Genomic DNA, 23,513 nt, shown 5'->3' with positions numbered 1-23,513 from the left:
TGAAGCAGGCGCCTGTTCTGGCAGTGAATCTCCCAGGCATTTCACGTGGGATGCCCAGTTATGTTAGGCTGGTGTCCCTTCTTACGCCTCCCGTTCGGCGTAGACCCCTACAAGGTTCCTTGGGAATATTTACCTTCCTTGATCAGGTTTCATCTTCCCCCTAAAGGCTTCCCTGATGATGACTCCATCTGTGTATCCTCATGGAGTTCATTGCGTTGTTTCCAGTGTTGTGGCCCCCTGTCCCCCTTTCTCTCACTGTTCATATCACACTGAGTTCTAACTGTTGGCGCTTCCATTTCTTCCTGCAGACTGTCACCTCTTTGCTGGAAGGGTCCTTGGCATAGTAACCAGAATGTCTTAGGTGCACAATATACTTTGCTTTAACTCAAGTGACAGTTTCCATAGCCGCCTTCTCCCAGTGGAGAGGCTCCCCGCCAACACACACAATTAAGTAATGTATTGATTCATGGGTTTCAAAAAAGCAATTAAATGTGTGGAAAGCTCTATCTTCAATGTATACGTGATGCTTATTTATAGTACTTGAGATGTTTTTGAGAAGCTAGTATTAGTAGTGGTGACTTTAAACCTACGGTTTTAAATAGTTGATGTCATGTCATCATTACTAATCTTTCAAGTGACAGCCTGAGGTTCATGGGGCACTTCCTCATTGGGTAAATATAGAGCATTTCCTTTACCCAAAAAAAGTTCCCTCATGCTTTTTTTTTTTTTTAAGATTTTATTTATTTATTCGACAGAGAGAGAGACAGCCAGCGAGAGAGGGAACACAAGCAGGGGGAGTGGGAGAGGAAGAAGCAGGCTCATAGCAGAAGAGCCTGACGTGGGGCTCGATCCCAGCACCCCGGGATCACGCCCTGAGCCAAAGGCAGACGCTTAACCGCTGTGCCACCCAGGTGCCCCATCTTTTTTTAAGTAAGGTCTACGCACAACATGGGGCTTGAACTCAAGACTCCGAGATGAAGAGCTGCGTGAGCCAGCCAGGTGCCCCTCCCTCCTCCTCTTGTATCCAACCAACCTGCAGCTTTCGCAGCCAATGATCCGCCTTTTACCAGTTTTACCTTTTCTAGAGTTTCATAAAAATGGCATTTTACTTCTTTTTTTTTTTAAGATTTTATTTATTTATGTGACAGAGAGAGAGACAGCCAGCGAGAGAGGGAACACAAGCAGGGGGAGTGGGAGAGGAAGAAGCAGGCTCCCAGTGGAGGAGCCCGATGTGGGACTCGATCCCGGAACGCCGGGATCACGCCTTGAACCGAAGGCAGATGCTTAACGACTACGCTACCCAGGCGCCCCAAAAATGGCATTTTACATACAGTTATGTACCCTTCCGTGTCTGGCTTGTTTAATCGAGAGTCATCCTTTTGAAGCTCATTTCCGGTGTTGGATTTATCGGTCATCCACCCTTTTCACTGCTGGCAGGACCACCTTGTACGATGACACCGCAATGTATTCATTCATTCACTAGAAGGCGGACAGTTGGTTTGTTTACAGTTTGTGGCTATCGTGACTAAAGCTGCTATGAAGATTTGCATGCAAGTGTTTCTGTGGACACACATTGTCATTCCTTCTGGATAAATGTAGGAGTGCGGTTGCTGGGTCATATGGTAAGTATATGCTTAACTTTATGAGGAAACCACTTCCCGTTTCCCGCAGGGGCTGTACCACTCGGCAGCAATGGCTCCACGTCCTTCCTACCATTGGTATCGTAAGTCTTTTGAAGTTTAGCCACTCTAGTGGATTTATAGTGGTAATCTTACTCTGGTGTAAATTCGCATTTCCTTGATACTTAATGTTACAGAGCATCTTTTCATATGTTTATTTGTAATAGCAAATATCCTCCTTGATGATGTTTGTGTTCAGATCTTCGGTCTATTTTTTTAACCAAGATTGTGTGTGTGTGTGTGTGTGTGTGTGTGTGTGTGTGTGTGTATTTGGGGCTTAGATAGAAAGCCCTTCCCATGTATATGTTTTGCAAATATTTTCTCCCAGTCTGTGGCTGCTGGCCTTTTCATTTTCTTAATAATGTCATTTAAAAGCAAAATTTTTAAAATCTGTAGAAGTCCAGCTTATCAATGTTTTCTTCCATGGTCCCTGCTTTTTGTGCCATTTCTCAAAACTCTTCTCCTATTGTGAGGTTACAAATATTTTTGTTATCTTTTCTTCTGGAAGTTTTATAGGTTTAACCTTGACATTTAAGTCTATGATCCATTTTTTTAAAGATTTTATTTATTTATTTGAAAAAGTGAGCGAGAGAGAGAGAGAGAGAGAGAAAGCACAAGCAGGAGGAGGAGCAGAGGGAGAGGGAGAAGCAGATTGCCCACTGAGCAGGGAGCCCAACTTGGGGCTCAATACCGGGACTCCAGGATCACGATCTGAGCCAAAGGCAGACACTTAACTGACTGAGCCACCCAGGTGCCCCTATGATCTATTAAAAAAAAAAAAGATTTATTTAGTTTTAGAGAGAGTGAGAGAGAGTGCAAGTGTAGAGAAAGGCAGAGAGAGAGGTGGGGAGAGAATCTCAAGCAGACTCCATGCTGAGCTTGGAGCCTGACGAGGGGCTCAATCCCACAACCCTGAGATCATAACCTGAGCTGAAACCAAGAGTCAGATGCTCAACCGACTGAGCCACCCAGGTGCCCCTATAATCCATTTTGAGTTAACTTTTGTATATGATATGAAGTAACAGTTGAAATTCATATTTCTGCACATAGATACTCAATTGTTGAAAAGACTATCCTTTCTCCATTGAATAATCTTAGCATCTTTTTAAAAAATCAATTGACTATATATTTGGGTTTATGTCTGGACCCTCTATTTTATTGATTTGTATCTCTGTCCATCCATAAACATCACACTGTCTTGATTACTGTAATTTTATAGTAAATCTTGGAACTACTTTGTCCTTTTCCAAAATTGTTTCTGCTCCCCTTTGCATTTGTATTCAAATTTTAGAACCAGCTTATTAATATTAATTCTACCAAAAAAAAATCTGCTGAGTTATTGAATGGGATTACACTGACTTAAGAGATTGATTTAGGTAGAATTGCAACTTAATAACACTGAATCTTATGATCCATAAACATAGCATGTCCCTCCATTTATTTGGATCTTTTGAAATTTTTCTCAGCAGTGTTGTGTACTTTTCAAAATACTGATCTTGTACATATCTTGTAACCTCTGTCCCTAAATATTTCTCTTTTTGATGCTATTGTAGATTGTACTTTTTAAAAATTCAATGTCCAATTCTTTGCTGCATTTACTATATGGAGACACAATTTATTTTTGTATATTGATCTTGTATCCTGTGACCTTAAGATTTTCTACATTGATAATTATATCTTAGAGTGAATAAAAAGTTTCCCTCTCTTCCCAATCTGTATGTCTTTTATTTCTTTTTTCTTGCGTTACCATACTGGCTAGGATATTAAATACATTGTTGAATAGAAATGGTGAGAGCAAACACCCTTGTCCTGCCAGTAGGATCGGTGATTCCTTTTCTTTCATTCCTAGTGTTTGTAATCTGTGTCTTCTCTCTCTCTTTTTCCCCTTATCAGTCTGGCTGGAGGTTTATCCATTTTCTTGATCTTTACAAAGAACCGGCTTTTGTTTTCATTGGTTTTTCTCTGTTATTTTGCTGTGTTTTGTGTTCTAGACCTCTAATTCCTGATTTGTAGTCTATTTCCTTCTTTCTGCCATGAATCGTGTGATCTATTTGGTATATCTCCCAATTTACAGATGAAGAACCTTGAAGCATCGTAACCCACCCAAGATCACACAACTAGGAAGAATGACAGAGAAGGCGCAGTTAAACCCAGCCTGGCTCCACAGTTCCTGCTTCTCTCCTTTCAGGAAATCTTCATAGATGAGATGGAAATAAGGTTAGAGTTCGAAAAAATGAGTACTCTCAATTGAGGAAATGTTGGGGAAAGGGAGCAGTTAAAGGGTAGGGAGGCAAAGGACATTTCAAGAAGGAAAAATAGCTTTAGAGAAAATGTAAAAATAGAAGAATATAGAAAGCATGTTGGGGGAATGGCTAATAGGCAAGTCAAGCAGGGTATGGGTTGTATGGGGTGGAGAAATGGAGTGGAGGATAACATTTTTACTCTAAATGATAGAGTACTTTGAAGGTCGTGCTCGAATTTGGTCCATTTCATTCTACATGAAGTGACAAGCCAGCAAAGCAATGACATGGTCAAACTGGTTCTTTTAGATTACCTCTTAGGTCATTTGGTGGTTGGATTGAACTGAGGAGAAACTAGAATGGATCAAGCAGAATGTTCTTGTACAAGTATAGGTATGAAGTAATGAGCTCAACCAGAGGCGTGGTTAGACCGCAAGGGAGGAGTCCTAGAGGTATTAGAGTTGGGAGGCCTCGGTGGCTGATTAGATAAAAGGGAAGGAAAATTACAGATGTGTCAGCTTTACTATCTGTGGTGACAAAGAGGAGGGTGATGTTATTAATTGAGCCAGGGAATTCTGAAAGAGAAGTAGGTTGGTGGAGGGAGATGTAAGAACTCTGCTTCACATGGGTAACTGACCATGTTCAGCATCTTCTCCATCTGCAGGAAGCAGCCAGGTGAGCCACCTAAGGGAAATTTTGTAGGGTAGTTCCAATGGAGGATGGAAAGAAAGGAAGGGCTTGGGTAAAGAGAGATGGAATTCAGAGACCAAAAGCAGGTTTGGATCAAGTTCCCTGAGCAGAAAATAGCATCCGGATTTGGAGAGGTCTTATGAGTAGCTTGGATCAGCACTTTGTTCCCACAAAACCCCCACGCAACCGCCCTATCCAGACATTCCCCCAAGTCCAAACTTGGCCAAGAATCAGCTGACCCTTCAAGGAACTGTGAAGGCTTGAGCTAGGAGCATTAGGGGAGGTGACCAGAGTGGACAGAAGATTAAAGGGTCCTTCCTAGATCTTTTGGACTCCTGGGAGCTTCTTATGACTCTAGAGGTTGGGGGTGTGGCTCAGGAGTGATTGAGATCAAATCTTCTGCCACCCTAGTGGGATGGGGACCAGAGCAAATCACATTTTATTTAAGAAAATAAAAGATTATGGGGTGTTTCAGTTGAGCATGGAACTCTTGATCTCAGATCTCATGCCACTCTTGATCTCATGAGTTCAAGCCCCACATTAGGTATAAAACTTAGTTAAAAAAATAAAAGGAAAAGAAAAGATTATGACATTTCTTACTCCCCAGCACACTCATAACTGTTATGACTACTTAGTATAAAAGTCTGATTTATGTATCTGTCTCTAGTAAACCATAATGTCCTAAAGAATCATAGCTTACTTATGAAAGTGGGCCCAGGGCCTAGCCAGAGCTTGGTGGACTCTCAATTTGTTCATTCAATATCCTTTATGAGCGCAGTGAGAGACCTTGTACTGTGGCTGAATATTCTTTTATTCAGCAAAGATTTACTGAGTACTTACTGTGTGCTGAGCCAAGAGCTGAGAACACAGATGTGAACAAGACTGGCAAGGTCTCTACTCTCAAGCTTACATCTTCGATGGGGGAGTTGATATACACAAACAAAAAAATGGAACAAGATAGCATCAGGTGGTGATATAAGCCTTGAAGATAATGGAAGAGAAAGATCCGACAGGGAGAAACTTAGGGAATGACTCTGGACATAGTCATGAGGATAACTTTGACCTCATACCTGAATGGTAGGAGGGAGTGAATCATGAGGTGATGGGGGGAAGGGAGGAATGGGAAGAAGGGGGAGCGAACTAGGAGATGATAGTGGATGGGAAGCAAGGGCCGGATCAGTCAGAGCTTACAGAGGAAGGAAATTTGGGTTTATTCTAAGTGTAATTGGAGTGTTTGAACTGGTAGGTGTGTGGTGCTGTAATCGTAGTTTCTCTTTGTAAAGATCCTCTGGCTGGTGTGTGAAAAATGAGTGGGCCAAGGAAGGAAGGAGGGAGACCAGATGAAGAGGGTATTGGGATGGTCTAGGTGGGACATGATGGAGGCTTGGACCAGGTGGCAGTGGAGGTGGAAAGAGGGTATATCTGGATGGAGATCCAGTCGATTGGACGTAGAATGTGAGGAAATGAAGGAAATCTTGGGGGACTCCTAGGTGAGATGACCAACCATCTTGGCTTGCCTGACCCTGAGGAGTTTCCTGGAACAGGGTTTTCTTTCTTTCTTTTTTTTTTTTTTTAAAGATTTTATTTATTTATTTGACAGAGAGAGAGAGACAGCCAGTGAGAGAGGGAACACAAGCAGGGGGAGTGGGAGACGAAGAAGCAGGCTCATAGCGGAGGAGCCTGATGTGGGGCTCGATCCCAGAACTCCGGGATCACGCCCTGAGCCGAAGGCAGACGCTTAACAACTGGGCCACCCAGGCACCCCTGGAACAGGGTTTTCAGGGTTAAAACAAGAACAAGTCCCAGGCAAACCAAGACAGGTAGTCACACTACTCCTAGGTTTTGGGGGCAAGCAGTGGGGTGATTATTGATTGTGCCTATAATGAAATAACAGTCCAGGAGAAAGATTGGGAGCTGTAAATAAGAGTTCTATTTTGACCACATTAAGTTTGAGGTACTTATTAAACATCCGTGTGGAGGAGTAGACAACTGGATATACGCATCTGAAGCCCAAGGGAGAGGTCAGATTCAGATAGAAATCTGGGAGCCAGCAGCGTGTAGACAGAATTTCGCACAATGGGGGCGATCACCCAGGGAGAGTGTGTAGGTAGCGTGCAGAACCAGGTTGGGGGTGAAGTTTGGATTCTCCAACATCGTGAGTAGGTGAAGCAGAGGAGAAGCAGCTACCCAAGAGACGAAGAAGGACTAGCCAGTGAAGTGGGAGGTAAAGCAGGAGAATGTGGTGTCATGAAGGCCTAGAGGAAAAAAAGAACTTCAGGAAGGTGGGAGTGGCCAAATACCACCGAGTACAATGAAGACAAAAAGTGGATTTAAAAGACAGCCCCTGAAAAAAAGAGAGAGAGAGAGAGAGAAACAAAGAAACAGACTCTTAACTATAGAGAACGAACTGGTGGTGACCAGAAGGGGGGGAAGGGGAGTGAAATAGGTGATGGGGCTTAAGAAGGGCACTTGTCCTGTAGAGCAGAGGGTGATGAAAATAAAAACAGGGGAGGGAGGGAGGGAGGGAGGGAGGGAGGAGAGAGAAGGAAGGAAGTCCGTGCTGCCAAGGAGTTCCAGTCTTGTGGGGCGACAGGAAAGTGCACTGCCATACAGGGATGACAAGCACAGCGCACGGGCAAGGGCAGGGGGCTCCTCTCCGGGCTGCGCCTTGCAGGAGAGTGGACAACAGGAGCAGACAGAGAAGGACTGAGAAGGCCCCCCCACCCCCCCAGGCACAAAGGTACAGGCAACCGTAGGGGTTTCTGGATGGCTGGGGCACAGAGTGCAGAAACATACGGGGGGTGCCCAGGGCAGGGAAGGGGAGGGCCAGAGCCCTCAAATGCATCTCCCAAGATGAGAGCCCAAAAGTTCCAGTTTCTTTGTAGCCTGGAAGTAGGTGCTTATCTTTGCCAGACTAGTTTTAGCCATTTTCAAGGAGCTGTGAGGGACAGAAACCAGACTGTGAGTAACTGGGAGACACGGAATTGGGCACTGGGAGAAGTGGAAGGAAGAAGGTGGGGATATGGTAGCTGGGGGTGCGGGTGGGGGTGGGCGTGGGGTTTACTGCGTGCCCACGAGTGCGTTTGTGTGTGTGTGTGTGTGTGTGTGTGTGTGTACACGCTTGAGGGAAAAAACCAGAAGAGAGGGAAAGCTTGACGCACAGGGGAGAGGAGATAATTGAGGGAGGAAGCTGTCTGAGGCACTGGTGAGTGATGGTCACTTGTAAGATGCGAACACGTGGAAAGTGGACCTTTGGATGGAAGAAACACAGGGGAGGTCTCACCAGGGGGCCTGGGGAGACTGAACTAACGTGTTCCAGTCAAGGCTGTGTCTTTCTGACTGCCTTTATTTTCCCCTGGAATGATGATGGGGTCTGTTATAATAACGGGGGTGGGGAGACTGGCTGCAGACCCAGCAGGAGGCACGCGGAAGGTGGAGAGGGAACGACAGGGGCAGCGACCTGTTTCCTTCCCCCAGTGGCTCAGGGTGATGCTTTCCTGGGCCTGAGAGCAGCAAAGGTGGACAGATTAATCCGGAGGGTAGTTCTGCAGCCTGGACGTGGTTGAGGACAAGTGGCAGGATGCTGTGAGTTGGGGCTGATTGGCACAGGAGGTGAACCACGGCTTTCGTTCACAGGTTAGGAGGAAATCTGAGAAGCCAGAGGTATTGCAGGAAAGCAAGGAACAGGTGGGAAGGGAAGAGAGGAAGGAGGGCGTTAGGAGGAGCCAAACTAGGATCAGAAAGTGGAATATTTGAGTTTATGTTTTCCAAGTTGGAGTAAATCGGAGTGGTCAGACAGTTTAAGGCATGGCCTTGGGTGTGAGTAACTTAATGGAGTGGAGGTGACTGCCCCTGGAGGTGAGGATGTAAGGTATGGTGGGGTTAGGACATCGGGTAGTTAATTCACATTGGCACTGAAATCACCCCGCATGACAGGGAGACCAGGCGTGGAGAGGAAGATGCTGAACCAGAAGCCAAGGTCTCTGACGAGTGTCTAGCGGTGACCAGCAGGTTGGTGATGGCAGAGACAAGAGGGGGAGAAGCTGGTTGGCTGAAGGCCGGAGCCGTTTGGACGTAGAAATAGAAGCATAATGGTGCCTTATGCATTTATTGAACTAAACTGAGCCAAAGTGCTGTGTTAGTTCCAGGAAATGCCCAAGTCAGCAGCAGCTGCCATTTTCTAGAAAAACTCGAGGTCAGACATTAAAGTCAGCACAAGAGCATTGCCTGAGCTGTGGATTCAAGAAAGACCCAGGGAAGAAATATCAGCAGGTGGATTATAGGCCCATGTTGCTGGCTCCACCCCCGCCTGTCTCTTGTCCCCAGCAGGGGACCAACATGCTCCGTCCTCCCCTCCCCCTCTAGGGGAGCTGCCAGGGCCAGGGCTCCGGCTCCACGACGCGGTCCTGGCAGGAGAGATCAGCCAGCCATCTTGGGCTGGCGTCCTTCCCAGGAGAAGCCTGAGCAGAGCCTTCGAGATGGAGCTGAAGGGGGCCCATTTCAGGCGTGCTTCTCCTCTGCGAGCAAGGGCTCATTAGCCAAACGATCATCTTCCCAGGCCCGTTGTCAGACCAACTTAAAAATAACCTGAGCCGTCTCCCCACCCCTTCACAGGGGAGTGCAAGTCGCTTCCTGCTCAGACAGAACCCACCCTAACCTCAGCCCTTCTAGAAGGCTAGTACCATCCGCGCGTTCCTTCTTGGGAGGGATGTGAACACACTCAAGGCTCACTTCCAAGACACCACGCCCTCTTTCTCCAACCTGGCGAGCCTCACGTTCACAGATTCCTTCTCGTTCACTTGACCTTGAAGGGTTGGCGCGCCTCGGTTCTCAGCCCTCGATCTCTGCCTTCTCCTTACCCGCGCTCCCTTCCTTTGTGACCTCAACCAGCCTCGCGGCTTTACTACCGTCCCATCCCTGAAAAATACCAAACGTGTATCTCTACTCCTGAGACGGACTCCCATCTTAGAGATACAGTCACCCCCTTGGCATCCCCAAATTGGATATCTCAGAGGCATCTCCAGCTTAACATGCTTGGAACTGGACGTGTGTTCCCGCCACACCCGCTCCTCCTGCAGCCTCCTCCAGCTCAGTCAATGGCAACCCGCTCCTCCAATCGCTCCGGCCAAATACCGCTGAGTCTTCCCGACTCCTCCCTTCCCCTCCAGCCGCTGACAGTCTCATCTACCCCCAAATCCGTCAGCTCTACCTTCAGCAGATAAGGAGAACCTCACCCTTTCTCACTGCTTCTACCCCCCAACGCCACGAACCACGCTACCCCCATGTCTTGCTTGGATTGTGGCACAAGCCTCCTACCTGAAATCTGCTTCAACCCTGTTCCAAAGAGCAGCCGGAACGATCTACAAAATGTTAAACCATGAAGATCACGGCGCCGCTCCAGGCACCCCTCCAGTGGTTCTCCATCTCATGTAGGATAACCGCAAGGTTCCTTACAGAGTTCCTTGAACGATGCGGCCTCCCTGGTCCCCTATTCCTCATTCACTCTGCTTCAGCTACATTGGCCTTGTTTCTCAAACATTCCAAGGAGGTTTCTGCCTCAGGGACTTTGCACTTATTTCCTCTGCCTGGAACACGTTCCCCCAATAGCCACGTGGTTGGTTTTCTCAGTTCTTCCAAGTCTTCGTTCAAATGTCATTCTTCTCAGCGAGGCCTTTCTGCGCACCTATATATGGAAATATATGGAACGTCGGAGGGCAGCATTTACTGCATTCCTGTCTCCTTTACTCTCTCGGTTGTCCTCTGTAGACTCATCATCGCCCGAGACTATATGCCTATTAAACACAAATTCTGTGGGAGCAGGGACTTTGTTTTAAAGTTCCTGAATCCTCTGTGGCTAGAACAGTGCCTGGCCCACAGAAGGTACCAAGTATCTGCGGGATAACTGTGATTGAATTCAGTCGGCTGTAGGGAAACCTCAGGATCCTACAGTCTTCTGGGTACCAGCACTAGTACAAACCTCCTCTCTCAAGCCCTTCTAGAAGCCCAAATGAAGCAACCAATTTGTCTAGGCTTTTGCGTATTTACCCACACCTATGGAATCCCAGCTGAGATGGCTCTTGTCTTTTCCCTTGCTTCCTAGTCCCTGTAAGAAAGTCAACAGGGGCAGATGACCCAGCCTGTAGGTGACCATTAACTACGAAACACCGGCACTCAATAAAAATTACTGTTGTTGTTATTCTTTATAGAGCAGAGGAATCTGGGGTAATCTTGCAACTATGTAAGCCTCTTAGCCAAATGTGTTGACATGGTAAAGTCCATGTCTTGAAATCTAGCTTTCTGCCAATCAGGTTTTTAGGAGACCAGAGTTGTGGTCCCCAGTCTGCTGTGGAATTTGCCACAACTCTGGGTTCTTCCCCGTGTCCTCCAAGGGGAAGGTGTAGGCTTTGGACCACGTGATCAGGAAGATCTTTTCTTGATCTAAAATCGTGGTCTCCTGGGAAGAGAAGCATTCCCGTTCTTGCATCACAAAAAATGCAGCTGGTTATCACATTGGCTTTCCCAAAGAAACATTGTTTACACCAAAGGAACAGAAGCACAAGACACTGTGACCTTTGTGTTGGCCAGGGGCAGAGACCCAATTCCAACGGGCTGAAGCCACTCAGGGCACCTAGAGACTGAAATCCCAGGGGTGGAGCCTCCTTTGGCAAGCCGGGTCTGAGGGCTCCTGGGATGGAAGGAGGCCCTCCACCTCCACGTTCTCCTGTACGGGTTTCGCTTTCTGCAGCCCCTTCCGCACGAGGATCCCAGGGGCACCAAAGCGACAACTGCCAGCTTCGAAGCCAAGAGGAAAAGGGCTTCGACCTAAGAATTCTGGGGTCTTCTTAAAAAGTAAATGTCATTGACTTGGTCGGAGTCATGTGTCCTCTCCTGAACCGACCACTACGGCCAGGGGAACAGAGAGTCAGATGGGCCCCCTCTGTGTCACAGCACCACCGCCCTCGCCCCCAACGGAGCTGGTGTGGGGCCGAGGCCAGCCCATCCAACCCGCGTGGGCAGAGAGGAGCAGAAGGGAGGGTGTCAAAAGGAAACCCAGGGGGCTATTAACAGAAGAAGGGGGATTAGATACCAGATAAGTACAAAGGGTAGACGTGTATTTCGGGCCTCACTGAGTGATGGTTTTCCTGCAGGTACTGTGTTAATCTCCCCTAGCTGCTGTAACAGATCAGCACGATCCGGTTCAAACCCCCCAGACCTATTCTCTCCGGGTTCTGGAGGCCAGACGTCCAAAGTGAAGGTGCTGCCTGGACCACACTCCCTCTGGAGGCTCTAGGGGAAAATCCCTTTGCCTCTTCCAGCTTCTGCTGGCTCCAGCTATTTTTGACTTGTGGCTGTATCGCCTCAATCATTGCCTCTGTGGTCACCCCGCCCCCCCCCGCCACCGTCTGTTTCAAATTTGGCTCCCCTGGCCTGTCTCTTAGGGAAGACACCTGTCATTGAATTTAAGGGCCCACCCGAGTAATCAGGATAATCTCCCCATCTCAAGATCTTGAACTTCATTACATCTGCCAAGACCTTTTTTCCAAATAAGGTCACATTCGTAGATTCCCGGGATTTGACATGGACAGCTTTGGGGCTGTGTCTCAACCCACCGCCCATACTAAAGCAGAAGCATAGTAATATATAAGTGACTAACCTAAGGCCTCGAAATGGATGAGAGAATCAGAATCATTCCTAAATATTACTGATACAGTTTATCCGTGTGCTTTGTTGCCTTTTAAAGAAGTAAAATAAAATTTGCTGCAGGGGAAAACAAGCAGCTCAATTTCTAACCGGACCACAAAGCACGCAAGGTTTTTATTTCAACATATCAGCCCTCCTGCCCTCTTCAATAGGTAACTGTTGAAACAATGGCTGTTTTTATTTGAGCCTTCTACTCCTTTTCTGCATTATTTTTAGCTCCTTTGATAAAATGTCTTTTTTTCTTTTTTAGGTTTTATTTATTTATTTATTTGAGAGAGAGCAGGAGCAGGGGGAGGGGCAGAGGGAGAGGGAGAAACAGACTCTTCACTGAGCAGGGACCCTGATGTGGGGCTGGATCCCAGGACCCAGAGATCATGACCTGAGCTAAAGTCAGACGCTTAACCGAATGAGCCACCCATGGGCCCCTAAAATGTCTTTCTTAGCAGTATTAATACTGATTGTAACTGAGAAACAAGATCTTGAGTGTAAAAAGTCACTGGTAAGAATACACCACAGTTGGAAAAGTATTTTCAAAACTGATTTATTTCAAATCAGTAAAAAAAAAAAAAAAAAAATCAAAATCTCAACCACCAGCCTTTTCTTCTCTAGGTAAATGTTCCAAGGAACCCCAGGCTGGATTAAAGATAAACAAAGCAAAAATCTCATGAAGAAATCAACAGGAACCCCTATACCTCCAAGAAGACAGCAGCAGAATACATGTTTTCAAATATATGTCGTTTCATCCCTGTTTCCACCCACATTCGGCCCAAGCAGCTGCCCTTACTGGTTGCTCAGGTTGGACTGGGAACACACTGGCCGCTGGTATTTTCCCTGGGGGCATCTTGGCAGTAATTCTGGAGGTTCAGATCTTCCGATAGCACAGGGGCTGGTAGGTGGCTCTGTGCTTTTATCGGAAGGCGAGTCTCACAGGTGTTTCACAAGACAGGGGACTGGAGTTGGAGGGGACTCTGATCCCTGACCCTCCCAGGCTCCCCAGCTCCGGAACTAAGGGGCACAGATCCTCACCTCTGCTTCTCAGGGTCAGCTCTGCTTTGCTGTCCAATGCAGCTTTCTTGGCTAGAAGCCCACGGGCTCTGAGAGGGGAGGGGAAAGGTGGGGGTCAGGGGTTTCTGTGGCTCTTTGGCATCTGCAGAATGGACTCAGCTTCCACCTGGCATCCAGGGATCAACTTGCCTATGTCGGCAGAGGGAATTCCCAGAGTTGGAGGCAAGATGATGTAATGGCAGGAGTTCTGGCCTGGACACTGGTGGGCAGATCCTTCTCTGCCCCCACTTGCTCAGTGACCTTAATCAGCCTCTTCTCATCTTAGCTTCTCAGTTTCCCATATTTAACACCAGGATTGGCCTAGATGTTCCCTGAGGCATCTTCTAGCTTCACTATCTAGCAGCTGTATACACATTATGTTCTCCGTTTGAGCACTGGGATACCTGGGAAGGCTATCTGTTTCTTTTTCCAGAAAACACTCCCTACACACACCTCGATGTGGCTGATGGCTATATTCAGCAGACCCCCAGATAAGGCCCTAAAGTACAGGATTGGGGTTAGAGTTAAGGGTTGTTTCCAGCGAGGGGCACCTGGGTGGCTCTGTCGGTTTAGTGACTGACTTTTGGTTTTGACTTAGATCGTGATCTCAGGGTTCCTGAGCCTGTGACCAGCTCTGCACTCAGGAGGGAGCGTGCTTGGGATTCTATCCCCCTTCCATCTCCTTCCTCCTCTGCTCTTCCTCCTCTCTTTCTCACTCAAAATAAATAAATAAATAAAATCTTTAAGAAAAAAAATATAAAGAGAGTTGTTCCCAGCTATGACAGCACCGGTCATTCACCAAACATGAATCAGGTGTCCCAGGCCAGTGCTAGGGCTATAAAGATGCATAAGATGAGCCCCGGCCTTGAGGAGCACACAGCCCAAGAAAGGAGACAGAGGAGTAAATCAAGGATTGCATTCCACTGTGAGAAGTTCCACTAGAGGGTTATTCATAAGGCATTGTGACACATAGAAGATGGATATACAAATCTGTCTGGGGTGGAGTCAAGCAAGCATGGCTTCCTGGAGGAGGTGACATCTGGGCAGACACAATTTTCTAGGTGGAACAGGGATCAAATCCCTTAGAATGCTCACAGTAAGCCCTCTCACTCAACAGAGACTTGCCAGCTGCCATGCAACACATTGCTTCCTCTAAAGGCAGGTGTCTCTCATTTGTCTAATGATTCCCTTGGGTCGAACACATGGATGGGAATGGTGTGCACCTAATGGGAGCCCAGGGGCAGGGGCAGCGTAAGCTGGGAAAGCTCACTGAACCCCAGCTTTGATACAGAGACAGCAGAAGTATGGGCTCCGGCTATACCATTTTTGACATGCCAGTTCTGAATGCTGACAACCTGCGTTCTGTGCACAGAACACATTCCCTCCTCTTCTTTATTTTATTTTTTTCCCTTCCCTTTTCCTTTTCTGGTGCAAGTTAGGGGGAAGGGACATACAAGCTGTTGGCTTCTGAGTGTGTTCTAAGGTCTCACTCCGATTCTCCTTAGTCATGGCAGGCTTCTTGGAGGAAGTGCTCAGAAACAAAAGTAAGAGCTAGCTTGACTAATGAGGCTGACATCCAGGGCCCCTTGCTACCCACACCCGTGCGTGCCACCCTTCCCGGCATCTGACCTTTGTTCCTCTACGAACCTCCCGCCAAGCAGAACCAGGTTTGACCACTCGCCCTCTTCCGTTCGGCGGCTGGACATGTCCCCTCGGTCCGTGATTCAAAGCTCTCTCGGCCAAACTGGTTCTCCGCGCCCCGCGCCTGGGCTTGGGGACCTGCCGGGCTGCCGCGGATCCTCCTCCTGCCTGTGAATTACCTTCGGCGGCGGCGGCGCGGCCCCGCCTCCCCGCGGCAGGCCGGCGGTTCAAGTGCAGGTTCGCAGCTGGGAGCGAGAGGCGACACCCCTCGCTCGCGCACAGCAACCTGCTCCTCGGGCGGCTGCGGGCGGCCGGGACAGCGCTCGGCGCGGCGGGCAGCGGGCGAGGGAGCGGCGGAACCCCCCGGCGCGCCGGCTGCCCGGCGTTAAGTTGGGGAGGCGTCCGGAGCGGGCTCCGGGCGGGGAGGCGGCGGCTGGAGCGGGAGCCCGGCCCGGCCGGGGTTAAGTCTCGCCTGCTCCCCGCTGCCCGGCTGGCGGCCCGCCGCCTTCACTGAGAGGCGGCGCGCCCGGCAGGGACCCCTCCCCCGGCTCTCCCCCCACCCCTGCGGGCGGGCGGACAGTGGGGGCCGCTGGGCAGGAAGCCCTCCCCCCTCCCCCGCGGCCCGGGGGGCCCGGAGCGAGAGGGGCTTCTGGACGCCGAGATGGCCGATGAGATTGACTGGCTCGACTTGCCCGGCCGATGGACCTACGGCGTTGACCGCGGGGGGAGAGTCTTCTTCATCAAGTACGTTCGGCTCTCTCGTTTTGCCATTTTAGTTTTTCTCTCGAGTTGTCCAACTTGGAAGGTGGCAGGCGTGGGGGCAGGCTGAGCGGTAGGGGGAAGCGGTGGCTGGACCGGCAGGCATGACTAATAAGTTTATCACCATGCTGTTTGAATGTGTCTCCCGCCTTTTCCTCAATGGGTCAAAGTCCAGCCTGGGCTGGGCCTGCCCTCCTCTGGAAAGGCAGGGTGCGGCAGGGCAGGTGCGGGCTTTCCGGCTCCCCGCCCCCAGTCACAGGGGGCTCGTGGCGGCCCAGAGGAGGATGGCCGGACCCACTGCCCAGCGGGCCCTCTCAGCTCCGTGCCCTGAAAGGGCCTGGGGTACGTTCTTTCTCTTGCCCCCACCCTGGATTTTCTGACAAGAACACTTGGCTAAGTGACATCACGCCGGGACACCCTGCCTCTGCCACCAGTTCCTGGTCTTCCCTCACCCCAGGACTCAGTGTTCCCAGGCCCGCAGCCCCTCTCCCTTCCTGCTTCTTTATGGGGCTGTGGTCAAGGGGAAGAAGGTGCCCACAGTGCATTTGGCGTTCTTTAAAGAGAGGAAGCCTTTGCTGCTCTCTGTAATATATTAGTACCGTTATATTAATTTCATAAACCAAAATGGCTCTGGCATAATCTCATTATAACAGAGTGGCCCCGCTGGTGTATTTTGGCCCGCTCCTGCTATAGTCGCTCTTTGCCAGGATAGAAATCTCCCGATAATACAGCAAGTCTAGAAGGACATCATTCTTAACTGTTACCCACACGTGATGGGGTGTTTTTTTTCTTCCTGAAGATAGCCACTCACAGAACATTAGAGCTGAAAGGAACCTTGGCTGCAACCCCCTCATTTCTCAGATGGGGAAGCAAGGTCTACAGAGACGGACAGTACTTGTTTGAGATAAAACCACTTGCTAATCAGAGCTCGGACTGAGCCCAGGACCTGCTGGCTTGAGGGCCCTGCCTTCCCCCCTGCCCCGAACGGCCTTTGTAGGAGGTCAGGCAGCCGGTGGTTTTCGGTCTCCGGTGCTTCTCGGCTGCCACACTTGCGTTAGGCCCTTCTTCTGTAATTATCATCACCATGATCGTAATTGATGCTGTAATTAGATTATCTTAGAAATGAACTCCACGGAAGTTCTTGACCCTGGGTCAGATTCTTAAATGACAGAACTTCACTGGTGTTAAAACTGCAGTCCCTTTGGTCAGTGGTTTGAGACTTTGGAGTCCATAAAAGTCACCCAAGGAATTTATGAGAGAAGGCCGACTCCCGAGCCCTACCTCCGGAGCTGGCGATTCCCACCCGGGCTGGGGCCTTCCACGTGTATTCCCACAAGCTCCCCGGGCCAGGTGGTCAGTTCGCCTCTTCTCATCTGCCTTCCCAAACTCTTGCCGGTCTTCCTGCTTCTCTTCGTTTTTCACGCCACGAATATCTGAGTAGCCACTATGTGAGTGCCACCCCGATTGGCATTAGAGAGAAAAACCCAGTAAGAGACAGGTTTTCCCCTGAAGGTGGTAGGGAGACAATGCAGATGAAAGCTTAGGAAAGAAGAGGCTACTTCTAGAGGTAATTGTGTGATGGTCTAGGAACACGAGGAAGAAAGAGTGAGCGTTCTCCGGGGAGTAGAGGGAGGGCCTTCCGGAGGAGGGGACATTTGAACTGATTCTAGAGCAGACGACCAGGGGGAAAGGGGCCCTGAAGCAGAGGCCTGTGGGAAGGAGGGTGCCGGGGGGTGCCGGGGCACAGGTTGTCTAGAACACTCTGAGGGGGTCAGTGGAGATGGAGTGGGGATTGCTGGGGCAGGAAGGGGGGCAGGACACATGGGAAGGGGCGGCTTTGGAGAGGCCTTGTGTGTTTGGCTAACGGCTTTGAATGTGGTCCTGCAGGGGGTGGGAATCCAAAGGAGATTTTTCAAAGAGGATCGGTACACTTAGACCTGGGCTTTGGAAGGATCCCTCCGGCAGGTGGGTGGGCAGGTGATGATTTGAGGGCTGAACGGGAGGGAGGGGAGACACTTGGCATATGGAGAGCCGTCAGGGGCAACGGCCGAAGCCCAGGAGACAGCTGATGGGGTTGGATTTCGGCCGTAAGGATAGAGGGAGGGGAGATAGGAGAAGTCTGTAGGAGTAGAAGCGAGGGTGTTCATTTACTGCCTGAAAGTTGGGGAAGAGAGGGAAAAGGAAAAATCAAAGACGAATCTCAGAGGTTTTAACTAGAGTCTGACAGAGATCAGGAGGATGGGATGAGAAACAGGTTTTCGGGGGAGTATGTGTTCAGGGGGAAGTATTGAATTTGAGGTCCCCGTGGGACCTGCAGGCGGTGCTGTCTGACAGGCACCTGGACGTATAGGGTAGAAGTTCAAGAGAGTGTCCTGGGAGTCACTCACTGCACAGGGATGGAACCATCCAGAAGTGTGTGACCAAGAAGACAGGGGTACCCAGGCAGCACCAGTGTTGAAGAAAGGGCTAGAGGACGAGAGACCAGGGAGCTCAGGATGGAAAGCACCAGGGTCAGGGAAGGCTGTTGCCCTAGAAGGGGGGGAGAGGGGTGTTGGGAGGAAGGAATGGTCAATATGGAAAGGCCAAGTGAGCTGAAGACTGGAAAGTACCTGTTGGATATAGGAACTAGGGCCCTCTTTAATGACCTCTAGGAAAAGTGGTTTCAGGGGAGGGCTGAGGACAGAAACTAGATTGCAGAGGATGGATGAGAGGGAGACCAGAAGTGGGGACAGCTTGAAGGGACTAGTTTCCAAGAAGGATGCTGGGCCAGTAAGAAGAGGAGCACAAGACAGGAGGCGGGAAGGGGAGGTGGCGGTTCAGACTGGAAGACACAGGCCAGAGTGGGGCTAAAGGGATGATGACCTAAGAGAGAGAGGAGTTGAAGATATGAGCCTGTGACCCTCAATGGAATAAGGTTCTAGAAAAGATAGGAGATGATGGGGGACTATAACCCAGGCAGAGGGATTTCCCTTAACTGGGGGAAGGCCACTTCTTCCCCAGTGCAGAGGCAAGTATTAAGGTGGGGATATGGGTACGTTTGGGGGGTGCTAGTTGGGCGAAGCTCCTGCCTGATGGCTTACATTTTTTCTTGAAGTGAGCGATGAAAATTGTGCATTGAGAACGGGGATGAGGGAGGGAAGGAGAGGCAGGGGAGGGACTCGAGGCTGGTGGGGAAGCTTTAGAACTCTGCAAATGGCAACTGGCTGGGGCCCCTGAAGAAGATTCCAGGGGGCACTTAGGGTCCAGCTAAGCATGGGGACTGTGGGATTGCAGTGACATAGGTCCTCCCAGTTTTATAGTTCCCTGTCAGCCCAAAGCCAGGGTGGAGACAGCCCTGGACGACATCGTTCTGGGCCAGGGGCTGACAAGGGGAGAGCAGCAGCAGAACAGGGGGATGAAGTCAAGGGTGCAGTGGGGTTGTGTCCACCTCTGCGACCCTGGGATGGTCCATGATATCCAGGGGGCTGGGGGTAGTCGTGCGGTCTGGGGGAGCAGCTGTGAGAGGAGAAGAGGGAGCGGGGTCCGCGGGTCTCAGGGTGGCTAAGGAGGAGGTATAAGGGCCTGGGTTTCCCCGCACACTTAAAATTTAGCACTGGCGGCCGTTCCCCTCCCTGGGCTTCCTCTCCCATGGATCCCAGGACCAAAGCCCACATCACAGGGCATCGCTGAGGGCACACATGGCTCGAGGGCCCTGGGGGCACCAGAACAGTGACTCTGTTTCTTCTCTCCTCCTCAGAGGGCAGGGTCAGCTGGGGAATCCCCTCCTGAACGTAGCAGGTGTCCAGACTTACAGGAACAGTACTGGAGTCCAGCGAAAAGAAAGCCTGTGTCCACACAAAGACGTAGACATGGAGGTTCATAGCAGCTTTATACGTAATGGCCCAAAGTGAAAAGCATGCAAATGTCCATCACTGGGTTATAACCTATGATGGAATACTACTCAGTGAGGAAACAGAATCGACTATGAACCCAGGCCACCGCAGGGAGGGAAGAGAGAGAGGAAAGAAACGGAAGGGAGGAAAGAAGGAGGAAGACAACAGAAGAAAGCAAGAAGTCAGACAAAGGAGTCTAGCTTGCATGATTCCATTTATATAAAGTTCTAGAAACTCAAGAACATGCAGACTAACCTATAGTGAGAGGAAGCAGGTCAGTTGTTGCTGGGGGAGGACTTACAAGGGGGCATGAAGCCAAATTGGGTTCACATCTTGATTTTGGTGATCGTTTCACAGGTGCATACCGATGTCAAAACTTCGAATGGTATGCTTTAAGTGGGTGCAGTATTGTATATCTTACTTCAGTAAAAATTTAGTGGAACCCTTCTTAGTGGGGTTTATTATATTAATTAAAGTATTGGTGATACTTTGAAAGCGGTGAGTGGAGTCCTGGCCGGGGCCCAGCGGCCCCACCCTAAAGCCTGGGTGACACAGCTGATCTGAGAGTCCTCTCTCTACCACGTCCCTGGATTGGCCGAGAAAGTCAGGTGCTTCGTGCTGGGTCCCATCTGGCTCTGGAAAACTCAGTATCACTTGGCTGGTGGGGGTTGAGAAATGTCGAGGGATTCATCTGCCTGCCGATCTAGACCCAGGCGATCTGCAGTGGTGGGGAGCCCGCTTTGCTGGGAGTAAGGTATCAGAACCCTGGCTTTACCACTTACCGATTGTATGATTTGGGGCAAGTCGCTTAACCTCGCCGAACCTCTGATTCATCACCTGTAAAATTCCTAACGTGAGGGACTGTTGTGAGGGAAACTATTTAGCATTATAGACACCCCAGGACCCAGCCTCCTCCTTTCATATCATTGAGAAGTTGCCAGTTAAGGACCTTCCCTGTTCTCCCTAGAGACTTCACCAGTCACCTCAAATGCTACCTTCTTACTAGTCTTCTTGCCGTTCGCCTTCCTTAACTTCGTCCCGCTTAGCGCTCCCTCCTCCCTGGTGGCATACTGCTCTCTCTGAGTAGCTATAATAGGGGTAGGGTATACTTCCTATCCCATCATAGTGCAACTGTCTTTTTCTATGTCTGTTTCCCCAGTGGGTTATAAATTCTTTAATGTCAGGGTCAGATATTATTTGTTTCTGAATCCTCAGCGTGCGCTCAGTCAGTGCTTCGCGAATGTGAATGGTGGTGTGGATTCGTCCATGTCAGGTGTCTAGGATCGGACAGTCAGTGTTGATGTGAATTTGGAGAGGGCTGTTCTACTCAGCGAGGCCTCTCTTGAATCTGACACTTTCTTATTGGTCTTCCGTAGTGATGAGGAAAAGTCAACCAGCTGGGTGCACCCTGGCACGGACTCCCCCATCCAGAGTGGACACTCCTCCAGCCCAGGTAAGGAGCTCGGCTCTCCCCGCCTTTGCCGTTGAGGAGGAAGCAGAGGCTGGAGGCAGCATTACACATCCCCTGCCCTGACTTGGCTTCTGACTTTGTCTTTTCTCCATGGACGGATGCGGCTTAGCGTCTGGACCACCATCTGGGGGAGGGTGCAGGAGCGTTGGTACTCAGCTTGAGGTCTTTCCGTTTCCAGCTCTACCAGTAGCATGTGGGACAGACCTCAGAGGATGCCGATTTGACTTCTGTCTCATCCCCCTGCCCAATCAGAAAATCCCCTCCATCTTCAGAGCTCCTGACCTAGGGAGAACCCCAGCTCCTGGTGCTGAACCACAGAGCCATAGGCCGTGATGGAAACGTTCTCTCTCTGCGCTGCCCAATGGAGTCACCATTAACCACGTGTACCTGCTGAGCAATTGACATGTGATTAATGCGGTTGAGAAACTGAATTTTAAATTCTAATGAATTTAAACTGAAAGAGCCCCATAGGCTAGTAAGAATTCCTTCACATTGGGGAGAACATGAAAGAAAAGGAGTCAGGACCCGCACTGATTGCTTACTATGGAGAAGACTTCATTGCTAGCCCTGAAGGACCTCCCAGGCCAGTGGCAAAGTGGGGACATGTACAGGCAAGACTTCAGTCTAAACTGGGGAGGTGGAGACACCAAGAAGGAGAAGGGCTGGGGTGCTTCAAGTGCACAAGCGATCGTCTTCTTCAGAATGCCACCACTGACCTGCCCTCACTGGCCTTCCAGCCCTTTCCCTGGCTGCACACCAGACATGTGGTTCTAGGAGTTTGGTCATTCATGGGGTATGGGTGGCACTGCTGAACACACTGGGATAAGGTGGTGGCCAGCCCAGGGCCTCCTTTCTTTTAGATTCCGGGCTGGAATTGTTGTGTTGTTAGAGCTGGAAGGGACTTCAGGGACCCTGGAGTCCAACTCCTTTTAAAGGTAGGAAAATTTAAGAGCAGAGAGGAAGTACCTGGCTCAAGGCCACTGAGCTAATAAGTGGAGCTGTGTTGGGGTTAAATGCCTAAGTGCTAGGGGCAGAGAGACCTAAGCTCCAGTCTTGGCTCTACTTTCTATTAGTGTGGGCTTGAGCAAGTGGTTGAAACCTTCCAGGCCTTGGCTTCTTCATTTGTAAGAGAAGGATAGGATTATGAACCTCCGAAGATTGAAGATGGTAGCAAAGGCTACGTGAGAGAATCACCATCGGTGGAAGTGACTGCTGTTGTTCTTGTCATTGTTGTTATTTGTGACATGAGGCAGGGCCTCCAGACCCCAAGGCCGGGCTGTGTCCTTCTTCTGGGTTGGTGTTTTTGCTGCTGTCAGTGTTTAAAATGTGATTCCATCTCTCTCACTATGGCTCTAGGGAGGATTGGAGGATGAATAAAAGCCTTTAGGCCAACTATTTCATTTGGGGCTGCAGCCAACTGGTTGTCCAAGGCTGGGAAGGGGTTAAGATGCCCCTGAAGCTTGCCGGGAGGGCAGCTGCCTCCGCGGGCACTCCGCCTGGACAGGAATATAACACTCTTGGTGTTGCCCAGGCAGAGGGGGCAGTGTGGAGGGAAGTTGCTGGAAAAGGCAGGGGACATAATCCACGCTGGCCTCCTTCCCAGGCACATCACAGTGGCAGGATTATTTAGGATTCGGACCCAATGGGGATCCCTCTACTTGGGGAGACTGCCAACCCACGCCCTTCTGAATGGGGCCGTCCTCCCGCAGGGACGGAGGGGAACAAGTAGCATTTATGGAACAGCACAGAGGAAAGAATGTCAGCTTTGGAAGCAGTAGACCAGACTCACATCCCGGCCCAGACACTTCCTGTGTGACCTTAAGCAAGTTGGTGAACCTCTCTGGGCCTCAGGTTCCTTATCTATAAAAATGTTCACGCTGATGCCTATTCTATACTGTTATTGTGTAAATGAAATGCGCTCACCGTTGCAAAATGTGTAGCTTAGAGGAAGGAGGCACTAAGTGGTAGCTGGGGTTATAATTTCTCTGGACCAAGTCCCGAGAGGGGAGCTGGGCTCACTGGCTTTCCAGCTGCGTTGAAGTAGCAGCGTCACCATCAACAGCAACGTGGAAATACAGACCCTTGATAAATAGGGGTGAGTAAAAGGAATGATAAAGACCGGGCCCTCCACTCTGCAGCAGAGAGCGCGCTGCTCGCCAGCAGCTTGTGCCCCGAGGCAGCTGGTAATGTGGTGGGAAAGATTCAGACCAAGAGTGGCTAGCCATGTTATATAAAACCTGATATGCAAGGCAGATGTTTGGCCTGACCAGAAAGGTGGCACTGATTGTCAAGGGAATCCACACCTGTTTTGCAATGTATCAGCTGCAGGGCTCTTGCATCCCCAAAAGAATGATCACCAGTGCCCTTCCTGTTGCCCCACCTCTGACAGTGGTTTCCTTTGAGTTTCTCAGAAGAC

The 23,513-nt window shown here is 49.8% G+C and overlaps 1 long non-coding RNA gene across 1 annotated transcript; it reads left to right on the top strand.

Moving 5' to 3' along the window:
• The first annotated feature begins 1,244 nt into the window (after positions 1-1,244).
• LOC121104053 lies at positions 1,245-14,045 on the top strand. The gene is made up of 3 exons (XR_005836438.1): positions 1,245-1,622; positions 3,754-3,896; positions 12,920-14,045. It is a non-coding gene; the product is annotated as an uncharacterized LOC121104053 (long non-coding RNA).
• Positions 14,046-23,513: the final 9,468 nt, after the last annotated feature.

Source organism: Ursus maritimus, unplaced genomic scaffold (genome assembly GCF_017311325.1).
Source record: "Ursus maritimus isolate PB19 unplaced genomic scaffold, ASM1731132v1 scaffold_2, whole genome shotgun sequence".
Lineage (NCBI taxonomy): Eukaryota > Metazoa > Chordata > Mammalia > Carnivora > Ursidae > Ursus > Ursus maritimus.
The sequence above is the reverse complement of the archived record's forward strand: the minus strand, read 5'-3'. Positions and strand labels throughout refer to the sequence as shown.